Source organism: Cololabis saira, chromosome 3, assembly GCF_033807715.1.
Source record: "Cololabis saira isolate AMF1-May2022 chromosome 3, fColSai1.1, whole genome shotgun sequence".
In the NCBI taxonomy this organism is placed as follows: domain Eukaryota; kingdom Metazoa; phylum Chordata; class Actinopteri; order Beloniformes; family Belonidae; genus Cololabis; species Cololabis saira.
Genome location: NC_084589.1, coordinates 2,220,134 through 2,234,476, shown reverse-complemented (window position 1 = coordinate 2,234,476; position 14,343 = coordinate 2,220,134). Strand labels below are relative to the sequence as shown.

At 41.4% G+C, this 14,343-nt stretch overlaps 1 protein-coding gene across 1 annotated transcript in view; it reads left to right on the top strand.

The window, feature by feature from the left end:
• Positions 1-11,801, top strand: part of tsnare1 (T-SNARE Domain Containing 1) — a 190,405-nt gene extending 178,604 nt beyond the window's left edge. The window contains exon 11 of the mRNA XM_061714611.1: positions 11,324-11,801. The gene's annotated coding sequence lies outside the window, so the exon portion shown is untranslated. The remainder of the gene's footprint in view (positions 1-11,323) is intronic.
• The last annotated feature ends 2,542 nt before the right edge of the window (positions 11,802-14,343 follow it).

Sequence of the window (14,343 nt, the reverse complement as noted above, 5' to 3'; positions counted from 1 at the left end):
CAATTCAGTCTCTGAGCTCCTTGGGCAGTTCCTTCGACCTCATGATTCTCATTTGCTCTGAAATGCATTGAGTTGAGCGGAAAAAATAAAAAATAAAATAAAATTTTAGTACTGGCATGGCAATACCTGTGTCCAACTGGACTCACAGCAGTCTGACCAGCACGGACCTTCCTACATGTATGTGATTTCTTGCTTATGTTTTTCTCTCAGATATAAGTCGCTTTGGATAAAAGCGTCTGCTAAAGTCTGACAGTAGTAGTAGTAGTAGCTTATGCGGTTTTGCGAGGTCAGAAAAACGCATCATCCTGTAGCAGCTCGCCCAGCTCTCCCAGTTCACGTTGACGATTTACTTGAGAATCCGTGTGACAACTTCTGAGACCTTACGAAGCCTATAGCTCTTCTTCATGTACTTTTTTAATCAAAGACTTTTGAACATTGGCCCTCACAGCTACATTTCATCAGTTTTTGTAATCCTTTCTAAGCCAAACCAATCGCTCATTTTCCCCCTGATTAGAAATCGTAACGGCAACATCCGCTCAACCCTGAGGAGGACTGGCAGAGGACTCACTGACAAGCTTGTTTCACAGCCCTGATAAAACCGTTGAAAAATCACTGGGAAAATAAAGTGAAATGAAAATGATGAACTATATCTTCTCCTGCACTTCATGACAGCACTTCTAGTCTGGGATAAATAAACAGAAAGTATTCTCGTTTCTTTCTTACAGGTATTGAATTAAAAAAACAAACACGTTTATCAATTATTTTCTTTTGAATTTTGAAGTGAATAAGTTTAAGACTGTTGAAGAAGAAGTGTGACATTGCCGTCTGTTTCTGCATTCCTTTGAAGCCTCCTTTTCTCTTTCTGCTCGCTTCCATGTTGCAAAGACAAGCTGGAAAACAATGGACCAAGCATTAGGTCATGTAACTCTTTGGTCTGTGAAGAACGGTTTGGAAGCTTTTTTTTTTCTCAGTGCAGCCTTGTTGTTCGGGAAGCTGGCTGGAACACGACCACTGTACTGTATGTCCTTCAAAGTCAGTGGTGGCTACCTGCTCCTTCAGCGGATCCCCCGCTGAAATATCTGCAGAGCTGCCGTCAGACGTCACCAGCAGGATATACCGATATCATGTTGATTTGATGGTGGAATCAAGAAGTAGTGACTTTTAGCTGACGTTGGGTTAGGGTTAGTTGCACAGCCTGCACAGACATTTTACTTACCCCCTGTGGCTCACACAGGTTTCTAACGCTGGAAAAACCACAACTTTGAGCTTTGGAGTTTTTTTTCCAGATCCGTGTCGGTCCTGTGGCTTGGAGAACATGACAATAGAGGGAATGCATTGACGTCACTTTCCCACTGGACCAGCCACCTTACTCGCACTGAGTGGCAAAACATCAGCAAAAATGGCTGCAACTAGTAGGGGAAACTGTGGAAAAGATGGGGTAACAGCTGATTATCGGCTTAAATTAAAGGCAGTTGGACTTGACAGTGACCCGTACAGTTACCCCAAGAACCAGTGGTCCATGGACATTAATATTTGGTACAGTTACCCCAAGAACCAGTGGTCCATGGACATTAATGTTTGGTACAGTTACCCCAAGAACCAGTGGTCCATGGACATTAATATTTGGCCACAAATCCAATTTCATGATATTTATATGTACTTCATTTCTACACCGGGGAGATACGCGAAGCAAAGCTTGAAGGCTTACAAAAGTCTTGACGCTTGGTCCGACTTCAAGGCAGGATGTCGGGGGCACCGACATGATCCACTTGGCGGTGCCTCTCACCCTTCTTCTCCTCTCCTTTTGCCTTCCTCTGTTCTCCATGTCCATTTTTATTTTTATAAGTATCTCATAGCCATCATTTTTGTCGTACCTGTAGTTTCTTTTGCTGGCCCGCTTTTTTCTCTTTTGTGCATGTTTGGAGGCCGGAGCTTCGGGAGCTGCACAAATCCAGTTTCCTGATGTACTTAATTTCTACGCTCAAGAAATACATGAAGCAAAGCTTGAAGGCATACAAAAGTCTTGACGCTTGGTCCGACTTCAAGGCAGGATTTGTTGGTGAAATTAAAGTGATGAGGACAACGAACTTTATGATTTGACCGTTTAACGTTAGCTACCCAAAAATCCAACATTACCTGATACAAAATGGGAACCGCAAATCCACGTTTCGGTGCCTGGAATCCAGTTGTTTCTGCAATTTGCATCGATCCATTTGTCTCTCTTAAGCTTATTTTTCGGCAGTCTGTAAAACGATAACTCAGATTTCTTGCTAAATCTATGAGTACAGTCGATCACACAACAGCTCTTTCCCATTTTAGATGTTTTCCAGTTGCTCAAACTGAAAGTTTACGCTGTCACTCAGTCTTTCTGACGCTCAGTCTTTCTGACACTCAGTGGGTGTAACCCGCTGTGAACTCGCATCTGTGACGTCATGCCCATTCCGTCTATACTCTGAAACTGCCCAGTGTGACATCATAGAGAGCCGATGTTTGAAAAAACTCCCGAAGGAGGCTGTCTCAGTACCCTAAAACCTGGGCATTTTATGTACAGGAACACTATTCCATGCATATATGTTGTTCGTTCGGTCACATTTAAGATGATAAAGTCATCCTAATAAAACTGTAGGTAAATCAGAAAACAGGGGACGGCTGCAAGCAGGCACGGATTCATCAGGCACCACCAAAACCAGACAAACTCTCTGAAGTGCACATGCTGAGTAACATGAGACTGATCACACATCAAGCAATCAGATGTTTCTGCCGTGTGTGTGTGTGTGTGTGTGTGTGTGTGTGTGTGTGTGTGTGTGTGTGTGTGTGTGTTGATCTACCAGCAGTTTGGCAGAACTTGTGTAATACTTTTTTCATTCTGACTTTCAGCATGAATACACTGTAAGCCACATTTCAAGCACCTTTTCCTACTGATAAATATTGAAGACTTAATGCTGTGGAAATGTTATTTTTAGCCTCCAAAGCTGCTTTAGTCACTGTGAAACACAGCAGAGACGCTCACTCTCAAAGAAGCTTATTCAAATCATGTAAAAAGCTAAGTTGACAACACAGAGCAAGAATCAGGAGCGGCTGTGATTATATGACAAAAATTAAATAAATAAAAGAAATATTGAAGAGCATGGAGCTGTTTGAGACAACGCTGGATCACAGTTAACGTGGCGGATTCTCTCTTTCTGCCTACCATCTCCAAGAAAAACACTTCCTGGTTTTTCCTGTTAACCCTTGTACTGTCTTTGGGTCAAAATGACCTAATTCTCCTTCCTTCCTTCCTTCCTTCCTTCCTTCCTTCCTTCCTTCCTTCCTTCCTTCCTTCCTTCCTTCCTTCCTTCCTTCCTTCCTTCCTTCCTTCCTTCCTTCCTTCCTTCCTTCCGTCCTTCCTACCTTCCTTCCTTCCTTCCTTCTTTTTTCCCTTCCTTCCTTCTTTCCTTCCTTCTTCCCTTCCTCTTTCCTTCCTTCCTTCCTTCCTTCCTTCATTTTTCCCTTCAACTTTCCTTCCTTCCTTCCTTCCTTCCTTCCTTCCTTCCTTCCTTCCTTCCTTCCTTCCTTCCTTCCTACCTTCCTTCCTTCCTTCCTTCTTTTTTCCCTTCCTTCCTTCTTTCCTTCCTTCTTCCCTTCCTCTTTCCTTCCTTCCTTCCTTCCTTCCTTCATTTTTCCCTTCCACTTTCCTTCCTTCCTTCCCTTCCTCTTTCCTTCCTTTCTTCCTTTCTTCCTTCTTTTCTCCCTTCCTTCCTTCTTTCCTCGTTTTCTCCCTTCTTTCTTACTTCCCTCCTTCCTTCCTTCCTTCCTTCCTTCCTTCCTTCCTTCCTTCCTTCCTTCCTTCCTTCCTTCCTTCCTTCCTTCCTTCCTTCCTTCCTTCCTTCCTTCCTTCCTTCTGTCCTTGTTTTCTCCCCTTCCTTCCTTCCTTCCTTCCTTCCTTCCTTCCTTCCTTCCTTCCTTCCTTCCTTCCTTCCTTCCTTCCTTCCTTCCTTCCTTCCTTCCTTTCTTTTCTCCCATCCTTCCATCCTTCTTTTCTCCCTTCCTTCTTTCTTTCCTTCTTTTCATTCTTCCTTCCTTCCATCCTTCTTTTCTCCCTTCCTTCCTTCTTTCTTTCCTTCTTTTCATTCTTCCTTTCTTCCTTCCTTCTTTCCTCCCTTCTTCTCTTCCTCCTTCCTTAACCCGAAGACAGCACAAGGGTTAAGATGGCTGGCTCACAAACTTGCAGCGGTAACTTGCTGGTAGAAATTAGACGAATGTAACGTTCTCTGCAGGCGGCAGGGCGTCTTAATCTCCGTCCCCGTGCAGAGATCCAAGCCAGTGAAGGGGAACTTCGCCGCCACAGTCGGTGGGGTTCTGCGGGCCCGGTATCGTTAATCCACGTCTACGAACAAGTGTGACAATAAGCTCTCTGTCTGAACAGCAATCCTCTTAGGCGAAGCTTTTTGGGTAAACTCGCCTCATGCAAATCTAAACCCCATTAGCTCTGAGGGACGACTGAGCTGCATTGAGATTAATGGCCATGTGAGTGCTTGATTTAATAGGGTTATTTCACATCTTCGGAGGGGAAACATAAACAACAGAGTTAATGCAAGACATTCGTCACTCACGTCCTCCGTCTCTCTGCTCAAAGTGGGAGAAGTTTATTGTGCTCACAGATGCTTTACTTCCTTCACGGAGTCCGGAGGGTTTGTTTGTTTACGACAACAGGGTAATTATTTTCAGGTTCAACTGTCTGAAAATGAAACTCAACAGTCAAAAACAGTTTAGGAAATACAGTCACATGCAAAATCAGTACTCCCTATTAATTGTTATCCCATGTATTTGTTTTGTTTCTGTGTAAAACAATGTAATAACTTTTTCACCATGCAATTATTTATTCAACAAAAATTACGCAAAAAAAAATAATTCATATGTGCAATATTAAGTACGCACTGCCTCCATAGGATCACAGAGAGTACGTTTCAGTTCAAGGATTACAGGAAGTTGCAGGAGGAAACCTCTTCTGTTTAAAAAGGAACTGAAGTTTTTCACAAAACTGAATCTGGACAAACCAGCAGACTTCTGCAGCAATCAGTGTGTTAACATGGGAGGTTTAATTCCTCTTTAATTCAGAATTAATATTAAATCTGATTTAAAATGAGTAAAAATTACCATGTAAACACCTAATTCCGATTGAAAATGGCCATTCCGAATTAAACTTAATTCTGAAGTAATGCCACTTTTCCACTAGTCTCGCCTCCGCCCGGCTCGGCTCGGCGCGGCTCCACCCGTGTGTTTTTGCACAGTCAGGGGAGAAGTGGGGGGGTTGGGGTGAAGCTGCTGTGACGTACTCGATTGCGCAAAACCTTTGTTTGTGTCGGCGTAGATGAGAAATCACCTGGAGCCGCGAGCGGCTGAGAAAAAAACAGCCCGTCTACATCCCTTTTTTGATTTTCTCGACAGCCACCAGGTTTATGAACATCTGCACCTCAGAGTTGGATCACCAAACAGACGTTTGTGCTGTATAATAAAATTGCAGCGAGCCGCGAGTCGCCTCGCGCTGACTCCCGCTTCCTGATTCAAACGTCTGACGGCCCCGCCCCCGACCAATCAGAGGCGTGGAGGGTGGTGACGGCCCCGCCCCCCGACCAATCACTGGCGCGGAGGGTGGTGACGTCAGAAATAGTCCCTGCTCAGCCCTGATAGAACCTCGCTAGAATGGTTACAGAAAAATGTATCGGCTTGGATTGGCTCTACCCGTCTCAGCCCTAGTGCAAAAGGGCAAAACGGGGCCGTGGCGGGTAGAACCGAGGTGAAGCGTGACTAGTGCAAAAGGGCCATAAGTGGCTGGTTTATTCCGATTTTAAATCTGAATAGAATAATTCCGCGATCATGTATAAACTCATTCCTGTTTAAATTAATTCCGGTCTTTCTGCGTTGCTCGTTCCCTCCCCCGTCTGTCTCCATGACGCTTATTTAACGCTGGGCTTGTTTTCCAAACAAAGTTTCAAGATGGCAGCACGCAGTAAACGCTGGTCAAGAGCAGAGACCATTTATTTAATAAATAGCTTGGAGGACCTGGAAATAATTAAAAGAACAGATGGAAACAGGAAACATCAAAATTGTGAGCTTTTCAAAGTTGTAGCGGCTAAGCAAGTTTGTTTTTCTTCCGGTAGACGTAACTTCCAGTCCGCCCCCCTATCCAATCAGAACATTCCCAACCCCCAGACCTAATTCTGAATTATTTAATTCGGAATAATTAATTCCGAATTAAAAGACATCATGTAACTGTGGACACATGAGACCAAATTGGGGTTGTTTGGTCTTAATGTCCAGAACCAGCTTACATGTCCTCCATTTACTACTCCCTGTGGGTTTTCTCCAAGTGGTCTGGCTTCCTGTATCAGTCTAAGACCATGTATGTCAGGTTAATTGTTGTTCCTAAACGGGGTCTGCGGTTGTCTGGCTGCACATGCACCCCTACCTGTCCCAAGAGAGCTAGGAAAGGCTCCAGGAGATCCGAGTAGAGATGATGGAGGACGAAAAAACAAATACAGCATTTCAGTAGAAACAGCTCTGCCTGCTGTCAAGCACGGTGGTGGAGGGATGATGATCCGGGCTTGTTTTCCAGTATGAACTCCAATCTATCCTAGACTGAGGACATCTGTCGAACAGCTAAAGTTTGACTGAAACTGGGTCCTGTGACAGGAAATTATCCCAAACACAGCAGTAGATCTATACCAGAATACTGAAACATAAAAGATTCACGGTCAAAGTCCAGACCTGAACCGGACAGAGATGTTGTGGTGGGACCTTCAGGGGGCTGTGTAGAAGTGAATTTCCAAATCCTCAAAGAACTCAAGCAACGGAAAGAAGAATGACCAGAACCAGAGGCGTGGGAGTGAGAGGGGCAGGGTAACGGCCCGGTCAGGCGGGGGAGAGATTTGTCCTTCAAGACTCCTCTCCCTGGCCCTGCCCCTTCTCAACCTTTCCCTGATCCTGCACCTAACCTGGGGCTTGCTGATTGGGCCGGAGCTTCAGGAGCTGTGTGCTGGCCTGCGGTCCCCACCCCCGGTCATCCCGCTGCTGCTTCCACCTGCCTGCGGTCCCCACCCCCGGTCATCCTGTTGCTGTTTCCACCTGCCTGCAGCCCCCACCCTCGGTCATCCCGTTGCTGCTTCTACCTGCCTGCGGTCCCCACCCCCGGTCATCCCGTTTCTTCCCTCCTAAAGGGGAGTTTTTCTTGCCACTGTTTGGCTTAAGGCTTTTCTCCCACTAGGGGAGTTTTTACCTGCCATTGTTTATGTAATAATTGCTCGGGGGTTTATGTTTATGTTTATGTTCATGTTCTGGGTCTCTGGAAAGCGTCTGGAGACAACATCTGTTGTATTAGACGCTATATAAATAAAATTGAATTGAAAATTGAATTGAACCCCTTCACAACCCATGATACACTGAAGAAGTTAGACAGGAAACATCTGGGGTTCCTCCTTAAGGAAACATCTGTTGAGAGTTCCAGCTGCTGAAGGTGGATCTACACGCCGTTGAAACATGGCTGTCTCTAATATTAACCACTTTTTTTCTTCATCTTTTTTTGCCTTTTTTTTTTTTGTTATTTGAATACTGACATGGTGAAAAAAGTTGTATTGTCGTTTATCCGAGACGCACTATTACCAAGTTTATGTTTCATTATTGTTGTGTTTTTTACAGAAAAACATACAATTAGAAGATGCACTTCTAACTTTTTCATGTGACAGGAACCACTGTGCTTTCCTCAGTTTTTCATAACAGCGTAAAAATAGAGGAAAAAATAAAATCCTAATTTATCTTCTTCCCATGCCGTCAGCTTACCACAAACTTTGTTGAAGGGGATTACTGGCTGGGTGGGTAAGACTGTCACCGAGAACACGGAGACAGCAGCCGTGACAGTGGTGATGTGTGGGCGCCGCCGACAACTCCGACTCACAGCTGTGGAGGAGTGATTAGCCAGAAGTTGAGCAGGAGCCTTTTAAATGCTTCCTTGTGACCTTTAATCCCTAATCCAATCAAAATGCCACCATTCCATCTGCCATAAACCAAAAGCAAATACCCAACTGGCTGATTGCCTGTTCAGCTCCCAGCAGGCACTGCTGGCAAGCTTTGCAAATGATCTGAGATTACCAAAGTTGGCTGATTACCTTTGCAGGTGGGATGAGTGTCATTGTTCGGTGGACAAATTAATGCTAGATCACATGTGGAGAGACTATTATATACTGGAGAGTGACCACAGGTTTGAATCATGACGCATTGTGTAACTGGCAAAATTATGTTATGAGTGTTACAAATCAAAACTTACATAACTGTCTACATTCCCCAGCGATCAGGCTGTTGAGCTGAGAAGTAGCTTTCAGGAGAAACCTTACATATTTCGACAGAAATTGTCTCCAGGATCTTTCCATAGACCAGAACATGACCCCCAATCATTTATTACATAAACAATGTCAGGTTAAACACTCCCCTTTAAGAGGGAAGTAGGCTATAGGAACATAGGAAGGAGAGGATGAAGAACAGAGAGAGCAGAGACACAGATATATTAGTATTAACTATCCGTTAGCTGGAGAACTAAGATGAAAAATGTTCAGTTTAATATATATTTAGGCATATTTATCGATTAAATGGTCTAAACTTAAAATAAAACCTGCATGGGAGCAAGATCTCCAAAAGCCGCTTGATGAGAAATCCTGGGCCAGATTGGGGAGAGTACAAGTGAAACAGAAAAAAAAAAAACTTTGGCAAACTTTGTACCTGATGTTCCTCCTTCATCACTCAAAGGTTTAAAAGCCCTTAAAATCAATCAAATTAACTTGGAGAAACGGGAATTTGTTTTTCCTCTTCATTCAGTTGTGTTCAGTTTAATCATCATCAAGAGCAGTGCTGACAGGATGCCTCAGCAGAAAATAAGTCTGTGTTCGTGTGTGCTTGCATCCAGCTCCTTCAGTGATTATGCTCATGTAGTACGTCAGCACCAACTCTTTTAATTAGGGCCCGAGCACTTACAGTGCGAAGGCCCTATTGTATCTGTAGGAATGTATTTTTTTTTATTCTTTCTTCTGACGAAAGGAAGGCCTTTTTGCTCCCCTAAACATGCCCCAAAAATCACCAAATTTTGCATATTTAATGGTTTGCATTAATGGGCGTGGCAAAATGGCTCAACAGCGCCCCCTAGAAAACTTTGTGCCTCAAGCCCCACAATACGGTTTGACATGCATGCACAAAAATCGGTACACACCTGTATCATGTCGCAATTTTTTTAATTTTTTTGTAGTTTTTTTTACCTTGTCTGCGCACATATTAATGGTTAATACCATGCCGGTAGAAACCTGAGGCGTACATATGTGAATTATTACTATATTTAGTACATATACATATATATATATATATATATATATATATATATATATATATATATATATATATATATATATATATATATATATATATATATGTATGCATACATACAGTACGCATACACATACATACATATACACATACAAACCCAGTGATTTTTATTTTATTTTTTTTTGGGGGGGGGGGGGGTGACATCCACTGCCAATCCAGGAAGCAGGAACACACGGAGGCACACGTCAAGCACTGGAAATCTGCAACAAAAACCACAAACAAAACACAAAACCGACACGGAGCCGATCAAAACACGAGCAGCAATCGACCCAAATCTCGAGATCCGAATACGGTCTGAGCTAAGCTACCGCTAACTAACCCCAAAAACTACAAAAACTGAACCACCCAGTGTATATATCTATGTGTGTGTATGCGTTTATGTGTATGTATATAACTATGTGTGTGTGTGTGTGTGTGTGTGTATGTATATGTATACGTGCGTGTGTATGTACATGTCTGTGTGGCTATTTGTGTGTGTATGTGTGTATGTATTTGTGTGGGTGTGTACGTATGTGTTTGTGTGGCTGTGTATGTGTATGTGGCTATGTGTGTGTATGTGTGTGTATATGAATATGACTTAAGTGGCTGTATGTGTGCGTGTACAAGTGTATATGTTTGTGTGGCTAGGTGTGTGTGTGTAGCTATGTGTGCGTATGTGTACATGTATGAATACATACATATATATACATATACATATATATATATATATATATATATATATATACACATAAATATATATATATATATATATATATATATATATATATATATATATATATATATATATATATATATATATATATATATATATATATATACATATATATATATATATATATGTGTGTGCTTGAGAGAATGTGTGTGTATTAGGGATGCAACGGTTCTCTACCGTTCGGTTCGCCCTCCACGGTTCAATACGCCCATGTGTGCTGCAGATTTTCGATTTTGCCATTAATTTTGCATTAATGTTTTACAATCCGCGTGTTTTTGTATGGAGGATTTTTTGTGCCAAAATTAAATAAATAAATACATCATTAATTAATTAAAATGGGAATGAAATATATCATTAATTAATTAAATGTGTCATTAATTAATTAAAATTAGAATGAAATATGTCATTAAGTAATTCTGAATTGAGGTTTACATGGAAAACACTGATCAGCTTTGATCAGCTTTCTCCAATTCCTCTCCAGGTCTGGGGGTTGGGAAGGTTCTGATTGGATAGGGGGGGGACCGGAAGTTAAACTACCGGAAGAAAAACTAACTTAGCTGCTACAACTTTGAAAAGCTCACAATTTTGATGTTTCCTGTTTCCATCTGTTCTTTTAATTATTTCTATTTATTAAATAAATGGTCTCTGCTCTTGACCAGCGTTTACTGCTGCTGCATCTTGAAACTTTGTTTGGAAAACCAGCCCAGCGTAGAATATAAGCGTCATGGAGACAGACGGGCGAGGGAACGAGCAGAAAGAAAGACCAGAATTAATTTAAAGAGGAATGAGTGTAAACATGATCACAGAATTATTCTATTCAGATTTAAAATCGGAATAAACCAGCCACTTACTTCGGAATTAAGTTTAATTCGGAATGGCCATTTTCATTCGGAATTAGGTGTTTACATGATCATTTTTAATCATTTTAAGTCGGATTTAATTTTAATTCTGAATTAAAGAGGAATTAAACCTCCCATGTAAACACACTGATTGCTGCAGAAGTCTGCTGGTTTGTCCAGATTCAGTTTTGTGAAAAACTTACAGTTCCTTTTTAAACAGAAGAGGTTTCCTCCTGGAACTTCCTGTAATCCTTGAACTGAAACGTACCCTCTGTACCCCATTTTAATTCTGAATTAAAGAGGAATTAAACTTCCCATGTAAACGTGGCTCTGGGAGTTGATGTCTGTCTGCTGTGTTTGTGTCTTACAGGCAGCTGCTGTCATGGCGGCGTAACGGCTCCTGCCCAGTCTGGTTCCTGATAGAGCAACTGGTTTCCAGTGGGAGGGAACTCCACTCCATCCTCTCTGGCTCTGCTGACATGCATGTATGTTGGAGATGGAGGCATTTCACATTATCCCCCACAGTCTCTCGTAATCATTCGAGTGGTTTAATTTTTTCATGCTGTGGGGGTTTGGTGTGACGAAAATGTTTCAGTCTGATCACTATTATGGATTTATTGGTTTTATCAGAAGTATTTCAACGGAAAACCAGACAAGGATGGACCAGAGTTTTACTGTATTTGATGCTATTTACTGTATGCTGGATTTATTTAAGGGATTTTTACTGAAATAAAAGTAACTTTTGTCAGATTTCAGTGTAATTTAATCATTATTATATTGCATTTGGTGATGGTAGATTTTCTTTGACTAAATATGTATTCCAAAATAAAAGTCAACAGGAAGCAGAATGTTCTGGCTCTGTTTGCATTTGTACAACAGTCAAACTTTAGACCCGTCTAAAATGACATGTTCGTTATGTATAAATGTCACTAATCAAAGTTACTGGTTTTGTGTTTCCACAAAATGTGACCTGATCCTCAACTAAGTCACATTGTGGTGGTGATTTCAACATACATGTTGATAACACCACCTGTACTATCGCATCTAAGCTTATACTGTAGATTTAACTGACTCTTTTAACATTTTAGTTTAACTTAAGCATGCATCAGGCCCAACGCATGAAAACGGTCACACTTTAAACTTAATTTTCTCCTTGGGCCTAATCATGATTCAGCATTTTCAAAATGACTTTGGGATATCTGGAACAGTGCTAGAGTGGTTTAGTTCTTATTTCAATGGCAGAACATTTATTTTCTGGGTTAATAATTATGAGTCGGATTCTAAAACTCTTTCTTGTGGTGTTCCTCAGGGCTTAGTGCTGGCACCGATTTTGTTTATATTATATTTGTTCACCCTTGGAAGGCTTATAAGCATTTTTGGAAATGTATCTTACCACTTTTATGCTTATGATATCCAGCTATACTGTTCAGTTCATGAGTTGGAGATCGGGGTGCTAGCTAATTTATTAAATTGTGTAGATTCCATTCAAAAATGGTTAACAAACAATTATCTTCGGCTAAATCCTCCCAATACGGATTTGCCCACGATTACCCTCCTGGCTTTCGGGAGGAGGGTCCCCCCTAGTCCTGCTCAAGGTTTCTTCCCTCCTAAAGGGGAGTTTTTCCTTGCCACTGTTTATGTAATAATTGCTCGGGGGTCATGTTCTGGGCTCTGGTAAGCGCCTAGAGACAACATTTGTTGTATTAGACGCTATACAAATAAAAATGAAATAAATTGAATGAAAAGATGTCACTGATCAAGCAACACCTTAGGGCCCTAGGTTCCTCTGTCCATTCGAGCATCAAGAACCTGGGGGTGTTGCTTGATTCATCCTTTTCTTTGGATAAACACTCAAGGGCTGTGTCAAAAAAATTGCTTTTATCATCTAAGGAAAGTTTCTAAACTTAAGAGTATTCTTTCCCATGCTGATTTGGATATGGTTTTACATGCTTTTATTTCTTCTAGACTGGACTATCTCTTTTAACAAGTATTCTTTAAGTAGAGAGCAGATTGTCCAGAATGCTGCAGCCAGGCTTTTAATTGGTGCTCATACATGGAACCACATCACCCCAATTTGATCTCCTTTACATTGGCAGCCAGTAAAGCAACAAATTGATTTTAAAATTATTGGTACTGACTTTCAGAGCTTTTCATGGCCAAGACCCAAAATATGTTTGTGATCTTTTAACTGTTTATGCCCCAGCTCCCTCACTCGGGTCATCAGAACAAAACTTATTATCTGTCCCTAGATCCCGGTAAACAAGAGGAGATCATGCTTTTCAGTCCATCGTCCCACGATTGTGGAGCGCTCTTCCTCTCTCTCTACGAACTGACCAACTGTGTGGACTCTTTTAAAAGTCAACTGAACTATGACTGAACTGACAACTTTATTTGGACAAGCTTTTGTTGACTGAATAACCTTGGCCAATTTTTTTTTAATTGGTTTTATTTTGCTCTTTTATTTCCTTTTTAAGTTCTTAACCCTGTTTGTCTGATACTTCTTCTTTTATCCTGCTCCGTTTTTATTGTAGAGCGCTTAGTGATTTTTATCTGTGATAAGCGCTGCAGAAATAAAGTTGATTGATTGATTGATTGATTGATTGATTGATTGCTTGCTTGATGATTGATTGATTGATTGATTGATTGGTTCGTTGATTGATTGATTGATTGATTGATTGATTGATTGATTGATTGATTGATTGATTGATTGATTGATTGATTGATTGATTGATTGACAATGATGGACCAGCATAACAAGCTTAAACTGATAAATCACTAACTATTAAAAATGTTTTTATTGAACACACCCATTACACATTTATAGAGCTGAAGGAATAATGTAAGTGAACCCTTGGAGGTACCAGCTGGTTGATGCTCCTTCAGCAGGAGGGATCTTCCAGGATCAGAGGTGCTCATCATTCAGAAGGAACTCTGGATCGTCCCTCTTCCCAGAACTGCTTCAGCTCAGACATATTTGTTGATGTCTGGCATGAAGAGCTCTATGGAGCTCTTTCTATTGAGCATCTGTCTGGGCTAAGGTCTAGACTCTGACTTGAATACTTCAGAGGGTGGATTTTGTTTTACTAAAGCCAATCTGTGGTGGATTTTCTTCCATGTTTAGAGTCATTCTCCGGCTGCATCACCAACTTCTACTCAGCTTCGGACAGACACCCCAACATTATCTTGGAAGAGATTTTGGTCAATGTGGTGGAAATCTAAAAATAAAGACAAAATAACCAAATGGTCTTTGTGTCATTTAATGAAAACCTTACAAGGGATCAGCATACAATCACAACAAAAGTATAATTGCACACTGATGGTTTGCTCCAAGGTGTAGGTGGGTTTTATAGACAAAGATTGTTCAAGTAAATGTATAATAATCTGTGAACA